Source organism: Seriola aureovittata, chromosome 1 (genome assembly GCF_021018895.1).
Source record: "Seriola aureovittata isolate HTS-2021-v1 ecotype China chromosome 1, ASM2101889v1, whole genome shotgun sequence".
Taxonomy (NCBI): domain Eukaryota; kingdom Metazoa; phylum Chordata; class Actinopteri; order Carangiformes; family Carangidae; genus Seriola; species Seriola aureovittata.
In genome coordinates this window covers 16,373,926-16,394,682 of record NC_079364.1, presented here as the reverse complement: position 1 = coordinate 16,394,682, position 20,757 = coordinate 16,373,926, and positions in this window count along the sequence as shown.

Sequence of the window (20,757 nt, the reverse complement as noted above, 5' to 3'; positions counted from 1 at the left end):
AGGTATAATATTGTGTAAAAAATGCACATTGCAAAGTCTTTTGTTGTTTTAAACTACTGGTAGTACAATTATTGTTTACTTTAAAGAACATAATATTTAAAGAATACTTGATAAGTACTTATGGTTTCCATATACTTAAATATTTTGCGATCAGTGAATATGCATGGCTATATCATTTAATATATATTCAATATACAGTAATAAATGATAACAAAACTTTGGGGAAGAGTTGTTGAAATTGGTGGAGAACATTGTGAAATATTCTTTCATGGTCCCTGCCCGACATACTCCTTTCTTTTATCACTCTTGGGTGTAGGTGTCTACGAATGAAGATGGGTTGCGTGAGTGGAGCACCTATTATAACACATATTTGTTCCACATTGCATTGGCTTGGAACAGAAACAGAAGAGGGAAGAGGAGTGGTTAGAGGTAGTCCACTGCAGGAGGAAAGCTGTAGAGTGTTGGCAGGTCGACACATTTCAGGGCAAGCTCAAGCATCTGTCTCTTACTCTCAGTGTCTAAAGTTTTGTTTTTGTGCCGTAGATGAACTATTCCTCATCTGTTACTCCCATCTGTCTTTTTCCTTACCATTACATATTTATTCAAGTTATAATATGTTTTAATGTTGCAGAAACAGTTCAGCTCTTTTTCTTAAAAAGATGAAGAACATGATCTCAGTCATTGATACAGCTCTTAGACCTTGCAATACAAATACGATCCATTCAGTTGCCGTGCATTGGATATGCTGTTTACAGCCTTCTTTGACCTAAATTTATAACATGACAATGAAGTCGGTAAAATTATGGAACTTTGGGAAGAAAATGGTTGTCTGCATATCATCATTTTTTTTACATCATAGAACAGATGTCTTTTTCAACTGTGATTTATATTGGTTTTGGAAGGCATAGACAAATGACATCATCCTGCCACTAGGGGCGTTAGAATGGGGAAATTACGCATTTTCTTGTTTAATTTGGAGGACGTGTTAGGTAATTCCATAATCCCATTCCACTGCCACAACCTACAAAAGTATTGTACAACTTCAGATTCTCTTCAGGATTTGTGAATTTTTCCTCCTCCTTGACATGGTTGCCCTTATTCTATCATGAATAGCACCAATGCAATTAACCCTAAGAATGTTCATTAAAAAATTAGGTAAGCCCTAAGTGTTAATTGTCTAAAAATAGTTATCTCCATGGTAAATATATCACCTAAGGTCTGAACTAATCACTAATGAGTACTGCGTGCAAATTCTAATCTTTTTTTTTTTTTTTTTTTCTCCTCATCAGTTTTACTCTACTCTTACTAATTTACCTAAATTCTGAGTATTGTCTGATATAGAGTACATATCTGGTGTCAGTGCTTTTTTTTCTCTTTCAATCAGTCTACCTTACTGTGTGGTAGGTAGTAGTTTAAAGGAGCTATTTGTAAGTTTTGCTATTGCTACATAGCTTCAGCCTGTCTCATCATTTTCCAATAGTGACTGCCCTTTAAGATGTAGCGCTGTTCAGACAGCAAGAGACACGTGGCATTTTTCAAGTTCACAAACTGTTGGTTGCTGAGATCTTGGCACAATCTAGAGGAATTGCCTTGTAGTATTGTGTTTAATGTTAAGTAAACCTTGTCATTTGGGTCAAGCAAAACGTAACTGTGCAGAATGAGGGACTTGTCAGTGTATTTGATGTGAGAGGGACCATGCTGCCACTGCACACTTTCAAGTGTGATTGGGTGTTAAATAACTAGATAACAGGGAGTAGTTAATCGGTGTGAAGTTGTAACTTTATCCTCTCTACCTTGGCTTGTCCTGGTGGTGGGAGGAGACGGTGTTGGAGGTGAATGCGCTGTAAGTGTGGAACTGCGGTGGAATAGGCTGTCAGGGTTCATTAGCCCAAGCCATCTCTATCTCAGGAGGAATGTGGCCAGTGGTTTAAAACCAATTTCCATTACCTGCCTTCATTTTATTAACTTCCGTACCATTACCAGGGAGCTTCCCTTTGACGTTTGTTCCTACTCACTGTCTTGTACTTCTAAAAGATCCCTCTGGGAGCAAGGTTGTGAATCCTCACTTATCCTGTACTGTCTGTTCCCTTTAATCGCCAAGCGCAGTGCCTCAGCCCTTTTCAGCCCTGTGCAAAAGTGTCTGGTGTGTGTCAGTCTCAGATTCAAATGTGAGGATCCTTGCATAAACCTCTGTGGCACCAACACTTAAGACAAGAGCTGACACAAGTACACAGTTAAAACTATAGTTTACTCCCTGCTGTTTAACGATCAGCTGTACAGAGAAATTATGAGTAACTTGAGTAAGATCCTCTTAAAAGTTCAAAACTGGTCTGTCTGCTCAGTTTGAATTGTCAGTAGCTGCTAAATTTTGTGTCAGACATATATTGTGTTAAGATAATCCCATGGGAGCCTGGAATGTGTAGTAAATACTTATTATGATATATATCTATTCCATGACCCCAGTCCACCACCGCTGATTAGATCTGTTGGGAGCGTTTGTCCATGGATAAGATGGGCTGTTCTTGCAGCCCGAGTGAAAAAGAGGAGTATGAAGCTTGTGAGACGCCTCTCTTCGTGACTGCCACTTGGGAGCACGGGGAAATGGAAGAGGAGGTGAAAGGCCAGGTGTCTGCCACAGAATTTAATTAGAAAGACTGGATGCTTTGTCCTCTGTAAAGTTGCTTGAGGCATTGTTTAATTGCCCCATTCCCCATTTCTTGCAGCAGTCCCTTCTCTAAAGTTCATTAGTATTCGTCTTGTACAAGCATTTGAATGTTGATTTGAAGAATAGTCTACCTTACTGTACTTAAATTCATTGCCTTAAGTCTTAGCCAAATTACATTATTGTCTAAATGTATATTGAAATACAGGACCATCGCAATACTTGACCTTGAAACCATTTCGAATGTTGCAGTTGAAGCCACTCTAGCCTCTGATGAGATCAGTAATTGACCACACTGATGTTTTAGAGAGCAACAAGACAGATTAAAATATGGACAACTGAAAAAAGAATATTGACTCTAGAGACGGTGTGCAAACTATTTAATCTTTTTAGGGATTTTTTCTCTTCTTTTGAAATTGCTGGATTTTAACAGTGTGTGCAAAAGGGGACAGTTTGTCATTTTACAGGAACCAGGTTACACCAGGGTTCTGCCTTTTTGCACTTAAGCATTGCTTACTGGTCTTCGGAGGAAGAATAGTAACTGTATTAGAGGAAGCAACCTTCAAAGAGAAATCAGAGAGGAAGTTTGGCATCAGACACATACCATTCAGCTTCACAAAAATCCATTTGATAATTCTGTTTTTCCTGATAGACTGCATAAAGCCAGATCAAGCATAAGCTGAGGCACTACTTCTGTACTGGTTGTTTATGAACTGACAGTTCTGAGCAAGTGTCTTAATAAGAGGAATTTTGAGGTCAATCATGGATCGATTTAACATTTAATGAAATCCACCAGAGAGATTTGATTTTTAAAGTTTTGATGAATCAGAGTATGTAATAGGCAATTAACTGTTAGATTTTCATGATTCATATGATGGTATTACCAAATATGTTAATAATGTAAGAAGGCTTTTAAGACAAAGCAAATTGCTTTTTTGGGGTCTTTTTTCCCCCAATCACCAGCCTTGAGCTTTATCAGCAGTGTTTAGCCCAGTTACCAGCATTTAAGAAGTGAAAGCTGAGATTAACCCCTGCAATAACACTGACCATCATTCATTAAAACTGTAATCATGCGTAAAATGAGATTGATAGAAATTTTTCTAAAAGGCTGAGAAAAGGGAATAGAAAAGGAATTATATACCCTGATGCAGGATTTAATGGACAGAAAGTTAATTCAGCTGCTTTCAAAATATGGTAAGGCAGAAAATCCTCCTGGGCAAATTATAGACCTCTCCACCATCATCACAGCATTTCTAACCGGAGACAGAGGTTATGCCCCTTCTCGCACACCCATACCTGTACAGCAAACTGCATACACACATATACCAACACATATTCTGCTCTGGAATATAATATCTGGTTTATCTAGTTGCTGGGAATAGTTAAATCCTTCATGGGGGAAGCACTCTGTTGGTAGGATTACCTTAGTATTCGCCCACCATTTCTCTCCTTATTATCGCATTTTTTTTTCTCAACAGGCGAGTTTAAGGCCAGTGTTTTAATGTTCAGCTCTATTCAATCCCTAGCTTTTACACTGGATATAATATTTATTTTGGTTAATCACTTAAGTATCGCAGTGAGCTCAATATCTTCAGTAGTCGGTAACAGGATTCCGTGTATGGGTGAAAGTCAGGGCACAAACATACTTTTTTATATATACTGCATTATAAAGTTTCCAAAGTAAATTTTTACTTTAAAACACCCTTGGCTGACAGTAGTCTGTCCATTTCACCACCCCTGCCTGAGATAAATTTTGAATACTTTTTTGGCACTCGGACCCATAAATGAAATGGAAATTTACTTGCCTTTTTTTCCTTTTTATAGTATTACAAGTACCTTAATGAATATGGATACAGTGTGTCAGAAAAGACACAAAACATAAGATAAATGTGATATAACGTCTTTGCTTTGCCTGTTTTTCTCTGCTTGCTTGTATTTTTTTATTCGCTCTTTCCACAGCTTGGGTCCCCCCTGCAAAGTTCACTTAAGAGTGGACTCTGTACCTGCTGTTTTAAAGGTTCATTTTGAACTTACAACCAAGGGTGACACCTGAGGAACCCTGCCTTTGATTGATTGTTGAGACCATTGATCTAATTTTGAAGCCTTTGAATTTCTCCTCTGCATCCTTCCTTTTTTTTGTATGGAATGGAATAAACCTAATTTCCGTGTGCCTCATGCAGGGCTTCACTCTCCAAGGTGGGAAAACAGAGTGAATAAATAAATAAATAAACCCAAGAAACAGGTCTTTCACAGCAGCACAGAGATTTTTATAGACTGGATCAATTAAATTTGTCTTATTTGGAACGATGGGGCTCCGTAACTCAATAAGAGGTAATGTGGTTGAAAATGCCTCTCACTGTGCAGCCATTAGGTGAGAGAATGTTACCATGGGAGTATTAACATGCAGAGATTACAGAGGCATAAGACTGGTCTGAGCCAATTAAAATCAAGAGCAGCCTAGAAAGCGGAGATGTGGGTGGCTGTCCTGGGCTACCGAGTCCTGCTGCGAGGGCAAGAGCGGGAGAGAGAGGACATCACAGCCAGGTCTTGATGGAAACCAGTAGTGCTTCAGAGAGGAGAGGAGAGATGGTGGCTTTTAATATTAGCATGACAGAATAACAACCCACAAGTAACTAGGGCCCTTACTGTACTCAGTTGTTCCAATAACACGTCCAACTACCAAGGGTTTTCGCTTAAAAAATTATTAATACTATAGAAATTGATTTTAGACTAAGCTAAATGTTTGTAAATTGATTCAAATACTGGGAATTTATAATTAGTTTGAAACATGAAATGCATTCATACTCAACAATAAAAGCTTTTTATTAAAAGCAGCTATGGTTTCACCAAGAATGGTGAAGGATGAATGAACAATAATCATGCATCTGTACATATTCTGCTCATTATAGTTGGTCAGTTTGACTGTTTACATGCCATTATAGACTGCATTAGTTTGAATTCTAGAAATACTTAAAAAAAAACAAAAAAAGGTGATATTCTAGCCAGAATATATATTCTGGGTCTGTATAATCTACATCAAACACTGTAGAGTTGAAAGTTGGCAGTAAAAGTTTTGTCCTTCACTGACTGTGGTTTGAATGGATTCAAACCATGAATTCCAATTCGAGCTTAATTCAATTAACTGATTATTCAACTGACAGAAAATTAACTGACAGCTACTTTGATAATGGAATAATTGCTTAAGTCATTTTTCAAGAACAAAAGCCACAAATTTGCTGGTTTACAGCTCTCAAATGTGAGAATTAGTTGCTTCTGTTTGTCTTACATTACTGTGAATTTAATATTTTGAGGTTTTGGGCTGTTGGTTCGGCCAAATAAGACAAATGAAGATGTTGCTGTTATGGGCATTTTTCCCTGTTTTCAAATGTTTTATTGTCCAAATGATTTATCAATTGATCCTAAGATTATTTGGAAGATTAATCAGTAATGAAAATAATTGAGTTGAGGACCTAATTCCAATACTTAAAGGTCCAGTATTGTAGAGAGATTTCCTTGTCTTTTGAGATTCTGAAGCAGGTCTAGGTGCTATAAAATACTTATTCCATGGAGAAATGTGCACAGCCTGTTTTTGGAAACTGTTTTTTAAAACAAAATATCAGGAGCCATGCCACCAGCATGGCCCATCTGGACCCACTGTCCAACCTTTTTTGTTGTTTTAACTTTATTTACAAAACCAAGTCATTTCGTCACTTAGCACGAAGGCTACAAGGTTAAAAACTAGCTGCAATCTTTGTAATGGTTGTATTGGTAATTATAAAGCAACTGTAACTGCATCTGAGTTTTTACACCTATCTGACTCATTTATTTTTACAAAATAAACACATCCAAGTTGGTTAAGAAACCATTTTTTTTACAGCTACGTGCGGCATTACCGTAACATTAACATTACCTTGTTACCCTGACTGTCCCCTGGCGTCTGACTCTCTTTGCATTTACAGTTGAGTTTCACCAATTTACAGTGGGCTACAATCCGTTACCTGTGAAGTCACTTTTTTCCCCCCATTTCCCCCCCACATAAATACACATCAGTGTCTTGCTCAAAGACTCTTCGATGTGTGGATGATTAATGGATGATGTGCTCTACCACCTGGGCTACAGCTGCCCCCTTAAAATACAGTGCTTTTGCCTAAGTCCCTATGCACCCCATTGAGATGAGGTGGTTTGCACTTGTTTGACTGCTTCTTTATCTTCCATGTGGCAGAATGTATGATGCCCTGAATTTCTTAATATATTTTGATTGGCTGATTGGGTCCCAGGCAGTTCCATCAAACAGTTACTTTCTCAATGAACAAAACCTGAAGGCAGGTGTGTTATATGCATACCAACGCTTACAGTGACTAACTGACACCAAGGTTAAGCATGAAGACTGACCCAGATGTTGTGCATTAAATCATATTCTGGTGTTGGCGTGTTTCAAACATACCTAGCATATTGATGAAGAGCAGAGAGGTGGATTATTTCACTGTAGAGTTTTGAGAGGTTTATATTATTTTAAAGCCCTTTTCAGAGTCAACATTAACTGAAGCTGACCACAGCTACTGTGCACTGTTAGTGGTGAAATTACAAACTTTTTACCTCCACCTTTCAGACCTTCAGGGTGTGCAGGTTTGATGCTCAAAAGATGTGAAGTACCGCTTCAAGTTTTTTTTTTTATCATTGTGTAAATAATCAGCTACAGGAAAAACTATGTATGCAGTTGCATTATATGGTTTTCATTCATTCATTACATTCATTTTCTTAAATAGGTTTCAAAAAACCTTTTGCAAAAACACTTAAAATTGTAGGTTTATTTTTTGCCTGTCTTCTGAATTTCCTCCTCTAAATGGTCTCTTCTCCAAAAAGCCAGTCGTGTGTGTGTGTGTGTGTGTGTGTGTGTGTGTGTGTGTGTGTGTGTGTGTGTGTGTGTGTGTGTGTGTGTGTGTGTGTGTGTGTGTGTGTGTGTGTGTGTGGGGCACTTCCCTATCAGAGAACTCAGATGTGTCACTTGCTATGTTGGAGAAGGATGGAAACACAGAGTGCCTCAGGACATTGTAACAAAGTCCCTTGTGCCACCAGCCCCCCCTGACACAATTACCCACTCATGTCTAATTGGCATTTGAGGCTTCTCTGCTTGATCGACCATGGCCACATCAGCATGAAGTGGCAGGGCAGCGCTTGCCAAGCTGTGACTTAACTGGTATCACGCTTTGTTACTCTTCTAGCTGCTTACATAATTTACTGATGTAAATTTACTCTGCCTAATTAACATCGTCAGCCTCTCATTTAATCTGAGCAGACATGGGATGCATCCGGTTGCTGGTGCTACTGTCCGTTTTGCTGATTTCTAAATGGCAGTGCGTAGGCCTGTCTGTGGGCTGTGGTGATGGAGTCTATGTGACTTGGTTGAACAAATCCATTACTCAGTACATACACAACTTCAGTCTTGGCATGTGGAGTTCAGAGGAAGGGTTGGGCATGAAACTAACTTTCCAGAATTGTTCTGAATTAAAAAATTAAGTTCATCTCAGTTGCTGGTTGATTGAAACTGAGCACTTAGCTTGAGAATGGTTTTGACAGTGGAGCATGGACACAAATCTGACTGACAGGCCTCGCTGTAGAGAAGAGCTTTGTGATATTTGAGGTGACTATGCTACAGACAAATAATCATACTCTCAATTAGAGTCCCTTTCTCTACTTTATGGTCTCTGCAGTACTTAATGGCCTGTTCCCACATAACTGTCTCTGGATGCCTGCACAGTCATCATTATCCAACTAGATCTCCTGTGTTAATAAATGACAAGCGTCTGGAGTATTGATTTGTTAACCTTCAAAGTGGCGCCATTCAATGCAGACGGTAGAATTATACGAATTTAACAAATGTAGGGGAGTTTGCTCTGAGAGTGTGTGTATGAAGTATGTGTGTTTGGTTGTGTTTGTGCACATGTATGGATTGATCGTAAGATGTGCGATTCTGAACTGCTTTTACTGTTACTTCAAACCCAGTCTGGGCAGAGACATCAAACCTTTACCAACAACAGTATAGTTATTGTAGGTCTGTGGTGGATGCCCAATGTTAGGGTTGTAGAAAGAGTGGTTGATGCTGAAACAAGGGCTGCAACCAAGCCACCCACTCATTCAGCCAGTAAGGATATTAGATCAGACTGGTGTTTTGTGATGGTGGCAGGGTCACTGAGCATCTCATTCGCATACCCCCCCTCATCACCCAGCTCCTTCCCATTGCTGCTCACCCATTCTGCCGCACTGCAGGGTAATCAGGACAGTGACACTTTATGAGAGAGGGGACGACAAAAGGATTTACACACAAAGCCTGGCAGAGGAATATATCTCATTCGCCTCCCGAGTTTGAACCTGAGTGCATAAGCACAAAAGTTTAAGAGAAATAAGTTTGAGTGCATTTAGTTTAGCGTAATTGTTCACATTCATTTACATCAGATGATTCACATGCTGACACACGATGATTTAATTATTTTTGTAATTTTATTTAGTAAACATTGCAGAGAAATGCCATGGCTTTTAATGTAATCTTTCCAAAAAATGCCCACTTTTGATTCAACCCTAACCCTAACCCTTTTTACATTTTCAAATAATAATAGTGATGAGTATTCTATGGTCTTTGTGCTAACTCATGCTAATTCAACGATTCACCTGAAAACACCTGTACTGCATTACTACCAAACTCAGCCCCAAAGATAGGGAAAAATAAGTTTAACTGACACAGCAGGAGTTATGTTTTTTCTCTCTGAATATTTTTTTCCGTGTGCAATCTGCTTTTCGCTCGGTAGAATGGTTGGTTAAGAATAAATGTTAATAAAGGTTAAGAATATGTGTTTGAATGTCGGTTGCAATCTGGGAGAGTGAGTGTAAAATTAGAGGTGAAAGTATTAAAATATTGATAACACCTCTCTGTGTCCATTGCTAGCCCATATTTTATTCATTCTACCTTGAAGGTAGCATGCAAGATGACCCCTTTTCATTCAGGCCTCTATGCTAACTCCTGCTTTCATAAGTTGTGATTCCCTGTGCCTCCACTGACATTTTGCTCCAGTTCAGCCACTGTGAAGACATCGTGAATTTTTCTTTAAATTTAATTTGTGCATTTCTTTTGTCTTTGAAATAAGATTTCATATGGTGTGGGCTATATATTTGCTGCCATTTAGATATATGTAGATAATCTAAGCCTACCCAATGTTTTTGTGTGATTCAGCTTCAGAGGGTCCATTATATACTTTTTTTTCCATGCATGAGAACAAACGGCAATAATAAATATGTTTCCCATCATTAGAGGATTTTATTAATATTGCAGGCCCAGTTATTTCACTTCCTCAAGCCAGTATTTTGATTTTGTTTTACAGCTGACATCAGTTGTCAAAAGGAGAAACACTCCACCACAATGTGGTGCAGGTGTGTGGTTCAGGACCTTGATGATAATCATTTTAAAACACCCAAATGTTGAATGTCTTGAAACACAATGAATGTTTCAAAACATCTGTCAGAGATGGCCTAGACTGTAAAAGTGTTGTTTTTTTTCCCGATGTCAAGCACTGCGTCATTCACTTTGATTTTCATTTAAAAAATATATATTTATATAAATATATGTATATGTGCATTGTGCACTGACATGGTACTAGGATGAGGGTTTTATTCAGTAAAGAATAAGTTTGATATGTGTTTTTGAAATCATAGTCAGTATATAAACACAGTTTTATTTGGCAGTGTCATTTGCCACACTCTAATTTGTATTGGCTGAGCTGGTTTCCTTTTTAATGTATAATCCACAGCAGTATATCAACAACATATGTTGACTTATCCATACACATAGAATTATTTCAGATTTCCAGCAACTCTCCCAAATGATTTATATTTCATAGGGGGCATATTTGCCAGTGCTTCTTTGAAGATCTGTGCAGAGCTTCTGCTCAGACTTTGGTCAGTAATAAACAGGAATTCCCCTGAGGGTAAGGCTCATAGGTGCTGTTTATGTTGACCAATGGAACCACAGCCTGGAAACCAGAGGAATAGTGCTATTGGGATTGAAGCAGGTGGGTTCTGGGCTTCAAAGACCAAAAGATAATCTGCTAAAAAAATCTAAAGCCAGGCTCTGAAATGTGCTGAACATCTACGAGCTTCTGCTTGCAAAGACACAAGGCTCATCATGTGGTTCGAGCCAGCCCAGGAATGCTTTGATGCTGCTGATCCCCTAACTTTTGTTAGTTTATTTGACTGAGTTTTTATGTATAATATGTATTCCAAATGCTAGCTATTCTTTAAAGAACTTAAAGGAAATCCTGAAGAAATAACTTTGGAGTTGAGAGCTTGTGCTAAAGCATCACTTGATTCAAAGGCTCAGCTGCAAAGTCTTCCATAACACAGAGGGAAAAGTGCCAGGTCAATCGCTGGATAAATTGTAGCAAAAAATGGAACCACATAAGCACAGGAGATTTATTTATCAGGCTATCGTTTTAATTTTCTGAGCAGAATGATAATGTTGAAATATTGATCGGCTTATTTTGATACCTTTTCAAAATTATTCAATGTTTAACTTTTTGAAGTCTTACTCTTTGATGGCAGTGGCATGTTTGGCAATCAAATGTGTAGTACAAATATTAAACAGCCAATGTAATTAAGGTATGATAAGTGATTTTAGGTTAAATACATAACAAAACACAATGTATGTTTTTTTTTTTTCAGTAGTGTGAGTAATGTATGTACAGTATTTAATATTTATCACAATCTTCAACTTTTGAGAACATTTTATTTGAGAACATTTTATTTGCAGTACCATTGATGATTCCTTGCAAATTATGTTAACCAATAAATTTAACTCTCATTTGGACTGACAGTCATTTCATCATGTTTTTAGTATAAAGGTGGCTGATATTAATCCTGAGACACTCAAAAAAGCTGAGACTTTTAGGGTCATCTTGCCATCCAGATCTGCTCTTTTCCATTGGCCATTTCTAACCTTCTCCGTTTTTGCAGCATGAAGATGAACATGTGCTACATTTCTCAAGTCTATTTGAATCAAAGCTGCAGACATCCAATTTTATCACCTACAAGGTGAAGATTCAGAGCAGGAATGAAAATATGGAAGTACATTTATGCTCAGTTCCAGTATATTCATATCTATCTGGAGTGCCAGCAGTATTAAAAGGCGCAGCAAATTTAGTTTTCTGACTGAACGTTTTGAATTTGGTCCAGCTGTGACCCCTTAAATTATACAAAATCACTAGTATTTTTCATATGCATGCTGATAAATGAAACTGCTAATAAATCTTTGCTGGGGCAATACAAGCAGGAGAGAGCACAGGTTTCATAGTTCTTATGTCAAGGTGGTTTCAGCTGGAAATTGCTCTCCTCACATGACTATGAGGGCAGAATGGATCTTACTAAGGCTGAACCAGGGAATAGAGGAAATAAATTGATTTTATTTCTCCTTTGCTATTCAGCAGCATTAGGCCTACCTCTTATATAACCACTGTAGACTGAGGTCTGCTGCATGTATACACTTCTTGTCCTGTGCAGTCTTCCACACCCCCTGACAATCAGAATTACTGGCTTTCCTTTACTTGTACAAACATCATCTTTTCTTTCTTTAAGAGGGCTATCTTAAGTGGTCATCAAAAGAAAATAGAAAAACATGAAATATATGGAAAGTAATGTAGGAAATGGCCTCCTAGTCTCCATCTTAGTTTATAAAACAGGTTTTTGTGGAGAGTGATTGTGTTCTCTTTGCCTGCAGAGGGGGATGTTGCCCTGGACATGAGCTCATGTCCTGTGTTTTAGGCAGCGGTACGCTCACTACCTGCACTGGCGTTTCCATACATTAATGTTATTGTATGCAGCTCGAACGCGTTTCATTATATTTTGAAAACTGGTGTATGTTGGTAGTTTGATGCCGTTTCCCACTACATTGCTGTTTCTCTGTGTTTACAGTCAGCAGCATACTAACCTGCTCTGTTCTCTGTCTTTGTTCACTTAATTGTATTGTTCTTGATACAGTATGTACAAGATCTGCACATACAAATCTTGCTCTGCAGCCACATAGGCAAATTATATTTACAAGAACATTAAACTAAGCTTTTAAAAAATAAGAATGATTTAACAGAATCCATTTGGTATAAAATATGCAGGTAAAAAGCCACTCAGCAGAGTATTGTATGAAACCAGTCCATAAATATGAGAAATAGTTGAGGTTGAAGAATAGGTTACGGAGGTGGGAGATGAGATAGCGGTGTTTCAGATGGCCCCCCTCCTGGTGCCGGCCGTCAGAAGGAACGAAGTAGCCATTTTGTGGCGAGTGCGGTGGTGCGGTAGAGATGAGATGGTTAACACCCTTCTGCAGTATAGCCACCCTCCTCTCTCTCCCTCTAATTTTCTCTCTCTCCCTCTTTCTTTCCCTCGCTCGTTCGCTCAGTCGACTATGAAGACACTTCATCTTCCCTGACAGTATGACCGCTGCTGCATGTTCTGATGCGTTCAGCATACCTTCATTGCATCATAAATAAATCAGAGAAATGACTTTTTCTTTCTCTTTCGCTCACATGTTCCTTTATCTCACCCTCTTCTGCGCCTGTTATCTTCAGGAGTCTGGAAAACGGGAAATGGTGTGCTGGTGGATTTCCTGTGTGCTCCGGCTCTTCCACTGTTCTTACTGCATGTGCAGGATCATCACCCTCCAATCCCCTTTTACATTATCTCACAGGAAAGAAATTATTTTTGCTCAGTAATGATATTCGGTCCTTGTTATGACATTATCTGCCTTAATTTTAATTTAAATGTCATGGATGTGAGGGATTTTCTTAATTAATGTGCACAGGGGATGCAAAATACAAAGTTGTATAATAGAAACCAAGTAGTGTAATTTTTCTGTTTTTGGAAGGTGGTTTTGGGGTGCATTGTGACATAGGGGCTATACAAATAAACTTGACATGCTTTGTTATTTGTGCTAGAACCAAAAAAACACACACCAGCACACAAACACGCATGTACATTTTATGGGGCTGCAGATTACATGAGCAGGCGAGGTAGTGATGGGTGGATGGAGGAGAAGGGGGATGTGGAGGAAGATTGTCAAGAACCCCCCCCCCCCCCTTACTGACTCCCAGTTACCCAGTCCCTCCACCCCTTCCTGTAATCTCCACTCCTCCACGGGTAGTCTCAAACCTTGTGTACGTCCACCACCAACCAATTACCTGGCAACCCTGCCCTTATCCCCAGCACAGGCGTGATGCTGCTGCATGATGGGGTTTTTGTATATTGAATTCCATCTCCTGGTGAGATAAAGGGTGTAGGAACAGGGCTCTGCCGCTGTGCTAGATAAGTGTTTCTCACAAACCGTTCCTTGCTGCTTCTTCTGACACTGATTGTGGAGAAAAGAGACATTGGGGATGGCAGGGGGGAGAAGGCGTGGGGGTGGAGGGTTGTTGCAGCGAGATGGGACCCAATTTCAGTATGATTTTCCTCTTGTTTTTAATTTGTTATAAAGCAGCTCACATAGAGAAGTTAGATCCAGCTCCTAAACGCTTTTCCTGTTTTACGTTTGTCTACATGTCACTATTGAGATCAGTATTCAAATAGCAAGACAATATTTTCTCTGGCATCTCCTCTTCTCATTGTAGACTTACCAAACACCAGATATTACTCTGTGGATCGATAGTTTATCTTCATTTAGGATGGCTGTTCAATCTGCAGAGGTGACAGTTATGGGTTGAGCAGCTCTGTGGAGTATCAGCTTTTATTCAGCTTCATCCCTTCGCTCTCAGTCCTATTTGTAAGCTGTCCTGAGAAGTGTCCCTTGGTACCTATGGCCTGAGCCGGGCCCATCTATCTGTCTTTGTCTGGCCCACTGCAGGGAACCACACACTCATTGGTTGTCCTGGGGAACAATGTAAGTGATGGACCACCATTCATACATCAAACCTGTAAGGCGTTTGACAGTGCAGGACAGAAACATTGAAAATAATGACCACAGCAATATGTATCAGAGGTTAAAAATAGAGCGCCGCAGAGAAGTGCTGGCAAAGTTGAAGCTGAGAGCTCTTCTATGTGACCCACCCAACCACGACCCTCCCACTGTTTTAGAGGTTAATGGAAGCTGCCTTGAGCACAGAAGAAAAGATGTTTCCAGTTAGCTAGAATGAGTGATATTCAACTACTTGGACACTAATATGCTCCAATTGAATTTCTCCCTTTGTCAGAGGGGAGTCTGTCCTGCTGTGGACCCTCCCTCACAGCTGTGCCCTTGCCTCTCTCTGCTCCACCAGCACTGAGCCAAGCCCCAAAGGTCAAGTGTGAGGGGTCAAGTTTAACCTGAAACCAGACAGAGCGAGCGGGAGGGGCTTGGGTCACTTTTGTGCAGCATATTACTCAGCATCAGTGTGCACGTTTGTATTTTTCAGTGTGTTCTCTATCTGTTGTGAATGTTTGTGGTTGTATGCTTGAGTGATGTCCACTGACGACAGACTGGGATCTGATTGCTCAAGCCGCATTGTGAGTTGGTCAGAAATATGCACAAGAACAACTGTATGTTCTTGTATAGCACCACAAAGTCATCTCTGTAGTGTGCATATAACAACTCATTTCCAGTTAACTTGCCTATGCAGAGTAAGTCTGACAATATTTTAAGTTTTGTGCGTGAGGTGATGTACCCACTGCAGTCCTTTTGTCTAGTAATATGTGCAATTACTTTTTTTTTTTAACTAATGCTATTTGTGAACTACAATTGATCTCAACTATATACTCAGAAACATACACTAGGCTGTAGAGATCAGGATACATATGGCCTGTGTACAAGGCTATCCTATTGCTTTCACATGTTATGAACTTGATGTACAATGTGTTTGTATTGCTCTCCTGTTTTAGTTTAGTAAATTGCTTGTGGATCTTGAATCTGTTCATGTACATAAACATCTGTATCCCTCTCTCACTTTCTTTCAAACACACACACTCACAGCGTGAGTCAGCCCACACCTGGAACAGATAAAGGGTCTTTCATGTTTGCAGGGCTATCCTGAGGTCAGTGAGTGCTGGTGTTGAGAGCTAGTTTTACTAGGAGTGAGTGGAGCTGGAGAAGAAATGAAAAGAAACCATATATATCCAGGTGTTGCAGAGTTAAGAAAGTTTTATTAGTCTACAATTCCTTCCTTGATTCCTTCCAGCACCACAATAGAGATGCACCCTTGGCATCATACCTTGCTCATCTATTGCACAGTTATCTTTTGAGCAAGAAGATGGTTCCTTTTTGAAATATCAACAGTAGAGACAAATAAATAAAAGCCTACGTTTTTGTCAAGCAGCCGTTTTAGTCTTGTTTCAGGCATTTACGGGAGAATATATGTTCCACTGAGTATTAACTTCCACTATATTAACCTCTATCCTCAAGGCTCTTGCCTGACAGTAACTTTGAATATACACACATAAACATTCACAGAAAAACGATGAGCAAAATATACATAGCAAACAGGCATTTACAGAAAGAAACACCCACAGCTCAAACAATAGCTGATCCAACACACATTTGGAAGTATTACTACTTTACGCTGTGTTCTCTTATATGTGAATTTTATTTTTATTTATTTTTATCATAAAAATATTGATGAAGAGGATTGAGTGATTTCTCTTTCCGCATTCTATATGTTTGAATGTTATCATTAATGAGTAACCTAAGCCCACCCTGATACTGTGCTTTGCATACTTTTAATTTTTGCAATGAAGCATAGAATTTTTTAAATAGAAGTATAAAATGAAACAACTGTGGAGGAGCAGCAATCTACTGCACTGGTACTGAAATGTGCTTGTTTCAAATCCAGCCAGGGACTTTTGTTGCATGTCATCCCCCTCTTTCTTTTACAGTTACAGTGTTTCTTGTCACTCCACTGCCAGCAGTCTAGTAAAGGTGAAATGCCATATAAATAGTCTTTGAAAATGTCTCTTATAGAGCTGTTTCCCGTTGAATGTCAGTGTTTTGTGCTGGAGAAAACCTCTGTTTATGTGGTTGTGTGAGTGCATGCTTTAATGTATGTGATTGAAAGAACTGAATAGCGCTCCCCATGTCCAGTTTCTCACAATAGTCTGTGGGAGAGTGCGGGAGTATCCGTGACACCCGTATCCCTGTAAAGTTTCCGGTGCAGGTGTAATTCCCTGTTAAACGCCCTGTAATTTACTGCCCTTTGGGAGCACACTGTCTCAGGGTGTGAAAATCAATAGGATGGCGGAGAGGGATTGGGCACGGTGTCTATGCTCAGCCACATTATGGCAGCAGTTAGGGTAATTCTGTAATGGCAGGCGATGAGGTTCAACCTATCTAGCGCTCTATCTGAAGCAGATAAATGTTTTACAACACCATCGTTTAACCCATCCTATCCACTTCACCCTGCCCCCAACGTCTCTGAAGGCTATGCCCAGGGACTCTTCCTAGAGCTGAGGTCCAGACTGTGGTGGTTGTGGTGGATTCGGTAGTGTGCGAGTGTATTTATTTGTGTATGTGGGGTTCACCCCTTGCCTCCCTGGGTGTGCATTCCAACTCTTAATGCTCTGTAACCTTGTAAAGATAGCCTGAGGCATTTTAGCATATAGCTGATCTTCAAAACCCCCCAGTTGTTTCAGAAGGAAGCCATGTGGAAAACATGCATTGAATCTTACAAGATACTGCATGTATAATGTAGCATACATCAGATCATATAGAGAACTGAATCACATAACCCTAATTTGGTGCACCTCTAAGCATGCAGAGTGGCTAATTTAACTATAACACAATGAGATTGATAAGAATGATCATAGAAGATGTGGACTAATGAGGAAGTAGTGGGATAATGGAGGATAATTCCCAGAATCGATCAGAATATAGTGCCATTGCTTTGACTTTGTTTCTAATAAAAAATCATGAGTGAAGCCTTTGTGTGAATGAGAGCCAGAGTGAGTGTGATGGTGAAGAAGTGGCTGAAGAGGGAGATCCCACGCAGATTTACAGCCCAGTCTGCATGACGTGTCTCAGCTTCAGCAGGGACATGCAATTCATTCTCCCAGAACTGAGCGGAGAGATCTCATTGTGCCTGCCTGGATTGGCACCAACAGCAATCACTTGTTTCTGATTTATTAGATAGCCAAGGAAATTAATTTTGTTCCAAAATGCATGGTCGGAAATTAGATGGTGAAATTGTGTGAAAGAATCAGTGATTGTTTTCCCCCCCTGCTATCCCCCCGGAGGTACTGATAACTGCTGATCTCTGTGACACCATTAATGAAAAACTTATTCAGATTCTGGAAAAAAAACTATCTTTAGCGATGTTGTAATTAACTTGGCTATCTCTCCAACCCCTAACATGATTTGAACCACCCATTAACATTCCCCTAAAAAGCTGGCCACTAGCACTCAGGTCATGGCTGTATATGGACCTTAGGAAGTTCTGTCCTCCCTTCTACTTCCTGTTCACATGTCTGGATATCCGGTCCTTCATACAGTAGAGGAAAAGTGATTTGCACAGCTGGCATCAGCTCTCCTTAGTAGTTTGATAATTCATGCTATCACATTCTCTGTAACTAAAATACTCAAAAAAATAGCAATGCTTTCTTTGCACATTGTGGGTGACGTTATCAATATGCAACAGTGAAGATGTTGTTACTGTACGGGAAAACACGGGATAGCCTGTTTGATTGTTCCTCTGCATTGTGTTTTAGTAATAGTTTCACATTATTTGCCATTGTGGTCACACTTAATCATTACCATGTCCATGGATGATCACATTCATTATCTGCCGAAGTGTGTATCAGCTAATAGCTAATGCAATCTCAATGTGAGACGATTGACTGTGGAGAATACCTGTCTCACATTTTCACCCTGTCACGTTTTTTATTTGACCATGAATAAATATCATTGCCAAGGCTATGCAAAATGAGCCATGTTTACACTGAAGTTAAAAGTGAAAGGCACGCATTTCTGATGATTCTGTTAGTGTGTAGTTCTTTCAGCGTAGAGTAGTATGTTTTCACTCTCTTAAATATCAGGTTGCATATTCTAAGCCATGGCCTTTTTACCACTTTAAATGATTTGATTAATTTTGAACATAGTATGAGTATATATTGTATCTGTCTACTTGTTCAATCTTTGTAATGTGTTTTTGTTGCCCTGCCATCACAGTAAGAGGTTGTCAGAAGTATATTTTCCTTACTTATTTATCTTAAAGGCAGTGAAAACACAAAACAAACTGCTATATATGCTCCTTACATATCAGCTGGGCAAACATGCCAATATATTCACATTGTTACCTGTCTACTTAAGTACTCAGCAAGATCAGGCTTTTTTATTTTAATTTTGACCATTTATCCATGAAAACAGTGACACAGCCGTAAACATACAACACACGCAACCATTCAAAACTTACAACATCACACTTCTATAAATCCGCGCTAATCCCTGCTGGATATTTGATAATTCACTTTTATTCTCCTGTGTTTCTCTCTGCTACTCTATCCCCAGCATTTTCTCCTCCACCAAGGCTGTTCCACCATTTTCTCAGGATTGAATGCAAATTGGTTAAAACACTGATCAGAACTTATTACAAAATGGAGCCTTGCTTAGAGAAAGAAATGGTGCATCACTATGAGAGCAACGATGGGAGGGGCTGGGGGAGCCTGAAAGTGGGCTGGGAGCGGTGGTGGGAGGGGCTACTGGGGGTGTGTGTGTGTGTGTGTGTGTGTGTGTGTGTGTTGTGGGGGGGGGGTAGTATACTGTGGCAGGGATGGGAAAATTAGATTTATTTTTTTCATGTGGTGAAGAGAGGGAGGATGGAAGGGGGTTTTGGGGTTCAGTAATAGCACCAACAGTATTTTATATATGTACAGATGGAAGAAAATGAAAATGTTTTCTGAATAGCTTTTCTCCATGCATCTACTTTCTGCTCTTGTGTGTGTGATTCTGTCTGTACTTCTCTGTCTTTCTGCGTTTAACCCACCCCTCCTCCTGCTTCCTTTTTTTGCTGGCAGATCCCCAAGGTTATGGCATGTCTGGACATCTAATCAGGCCAAGTCTTGATGCTGAATATGTTGTGCCCCTCATCCCCTCATCCCCACACCCAATACTGTTTATCCTATACTTGCCATTATATATTCAAGCCTTTGTCCAGTCTCTACTGCACACCCCGCTGTGATAAATGAACACGACCTTGGAAAATAGAAAGGTTGAAGAACAATGATTCCACTTTTTATGAATTCATTTTCTCCTAGGTCGCCTGTGTTCAGCAGGTACAGAGGTAATGCATAACTCACTCTCGCCCATGTCTAGTAAAGGTATGCATTTGAGCATTTGAAATTTATTGAAGCAGAATTGAGGCACAGGCTACATGTGTGAGCCATTAGGGGTAATTTAGGCAGTTATGTCTCTTGTCCCTTTGACCTAAAGGGATCATTTTTGCACCTTGTCAGTAATAATAAAAAAGGAACAGCTCCCTTTTTGTTTGATTTTTAGATCTGTGCATCCGTATGTCACCCTGTGGGTTCTCTGGCAAATTGCATAGGAACGGCTAAATAATAGATTTTCTGGCAAATTTGATGCAAGACATGGCAGGATGAAGTTGTTTAATCCAGCAAAGGCTTGGTATTGTAATGTTTCAGAGGATGTAGACAGTTGCACACTGAAAGCAGGTTTAACAGTAGACAGAGACTATGTTATTGACCTTTCAGTGAAGGGAGTGCTCTCTCTCTCTCTCTCTCTCTAACCTCTTGCCTGACAGCACACAGCAGTACCCATGCCCAGCCAGTAGATGGTGTGCCTCGTTCAGGTTTTCACGGTTTCCACTCACTGAGCCTTGCTTGCTCACCCGTGACTTGTGAAAGCGCTCTGGGGTAGGCCTCCCTAACCTATCATCCCACACCCCCCTCAACACCCCTCTGAGCACCCCTTCCATCTCTGCCATCTCCCCCATCGCCCCCCTCCCTATCCATCCAGGGGGCAGAGTCACCGAGGTGGCAGTTCTAACAAGCTGCCGGGGACCGCACTGCTCAAATGAGCCAAATCAAAGAGAAAAGGGGGAGTGGGATAGGTAGCGCCATGAACCCCCTGCAGAGAACAACCATTCTGA